Source organism: Charadrius vociferus, unplaced genomic scaffold (genome assembly GCF_000708025.1).
Source record: "Charadrius vociferus isolate BGI_N301 unplaced genomic scaffold, ASM70802v2 scaffold636, whole genome shotgun sequence".
Lineage (NCBI taxonomy): Eukaryota > Metazoa > Chordata > Aves > Charadriiformes > Charadriidae > Charadrius > Charadrius vociferus.
This window is the reverse complement of record NW_009649189.1, coordinates 976,018-978,258: the sequence shown is the minus strand read 5'-3', so window position 1 is coordinate 978,258 and position 2,241 is coordinate 976,018.

The window sequence follows — 2,241 nt, the reverse complement described above, 5'->3', positions numbered from 1 at the left end:
GCTCCAGCACCAGCACCAGCCTCTGTACATGCGTCACCTGCATCCCATCCTACCTGCACCTCCAAGGCGTGGTGCTCGCACTCTTCTGAACCCACCATGTACAGTGCTCCCACCCCTCCTGCATCCCCAGTGCATGGTGCTCCCATCCTCCTGCATCCCCAGTGCATGGTGCTCCCATCCCTCCTGCATCCCCAAGTGTGCTCCCACCCCTCCTGTACCCCAAACCTACTGTGCTCCTATTTCTCCCGCACCCCCAATATTTGCTGCTCCCCTGTCCCCCGGCACCCCCAGGGCACAGCAGTCCCACGCCAGTACATCACGGGGGCACGGTGCTCCCACACTGGTGACGTTCCCATTTCTCACCGTCCCCATCCCAAAGGCCAGCAGCTCTGCTCGCAATGTGCACTCCTTCTGCCGCTCTCACCCGAGCACCTGCTGCACGCTTCAACCTCTTCCTCACCACAGACCGCGTCCCCACCGCAGCCCATGGACCTCACTCCCACCTCTGCCCCACCTGCACTTTCCCCCTTCCCCCTCGCTCCCTCTCGTTGTCCCCATTGCCATCCGCTCTCTTCCCCTGACCGGGCACTTCCACTCCCCACCCTGGCCACTTCCAACTTGCGAGCCTGCTCCCTCGGCTCAGCTCCCACCCACCCCCACACCCCCCGACTGCTCTGTCACACCCCATCATGTCCCGTACTCATCTCCCCTCCCTCGCAGCCCTTCCTGCAGCAGGCACGCCACGCCACCGCCTCCCTGCTCCCAGTTCCGCAGACAGTGCCATCACACGGTGAACACCTCGGCCCCGTGACTCAGTGTCCCTCGTGGGACAGCACCCTCGTGACTTGGCGTCCCTCCCTAGGCGCACCCCAGGAGCTCCCCGTTCCACCCCGAGACACAGTGTGACATGCTGGTCACGTCCCTGCCACTCGGTGTAAATCCCACAGCGTGTCCCTGGGACTCCAGGCAGGGCTGCAGACCACAATCCCACAGCTGGGTGCAAATCCCCCCGACCACCTCCCCTGCCACCAACCGGACTGCCCAGGTGGCACCCGTGAGACTCAATCCTGCTCCAAGACCTCATCCCTGAGATTTGCCCGTGTATCTCGGGAAGTGACTGCCCCCTCCTGGGAACCACCAGGGACAGGCTGGATGAGATCCAGGTGGTGGAAGCTGGAGTCAACAAAGTTCAGCTCGGTAATAAGGTGCAAACTTTCACTGGAGCAGGAATTAATGAGTGGATTAGTGGCCATAAACAAACAAAGGATTTCTTGTGACTTGTAAGAGATGACTCAGTGCTTTCGGTGAGGCTGGGTGTAGCCCAAGCAGACAGCGTGGTGAGCCCTGGGTAGTCTGGACCTTATCTGTTGAGGTCCATCTTGATGATCCTAAAGCAATTCTGGACATTTGGGGAGGTCAAGCCATCTCAACTCTGTCCACACAGGGACTTCAGTGGTGTTTGGGTATCTGAATCGTAAAAAGAAATTTGTAATTCCCTTCATCGGCACCCAACTCTACAGATATTCAGGAAGGAGGACAGGCTGCTGCGTTTTTTTATTGTAACCTTAGGCTCTTGCACTATCTCCTGGAGCCCAGACCTTCCTTTCGCAGGGGCATCTGTGAATCCCAGCTCTGCTGTGAGCCCAGCAGCTCGCCTTTGGTAGGAGAGATGGAGGATCCCTCGGTTGCTTCACCCTCTGCCCATCCTGCCCAAATGAGGATTGTGGGGTTCCCTTGGGGAGCAGAGCCAAAGAGGTCAAACCATTATTTTTTTTTTTCTTGAATTAAGCTGATCCTGAGCTGTGCTTTGCCAATTCTGACTGGAACCAAATCACCAGACATGGACCACATAACATTCAGGGAAAGCACACACAGAAGTTAAAGAAAGAAATGGCTTTGAGTCTGGGTTGACCAGCAGAGAGCAATGGGCTGAGAAGGTGACAACGGTTTGGGTGATGGTGACCACAGACTGAGAGTTCATCCATCCTAGCGCTTGATGACATGTTCTCTTGTGGTTGAAACCATGTCAACCAGGCACTCCTGGCTGTTGAGTCTTGCCCTGCCTTTGCTGGAGGATTTCAGCTTTGGAGGATTTTGCCGGAGGATTGCATCTTTGGATTTCCTGTCTTGAGCTGCTTGTCTGAATGCTCTCCAACCCATGTTGATCCAAATGACCTGGTTAGGCAGCGTAGTGGTGGGGCTATCCTAACTCACAGTTGCAGCTGGAAGAGGATGTGCAAT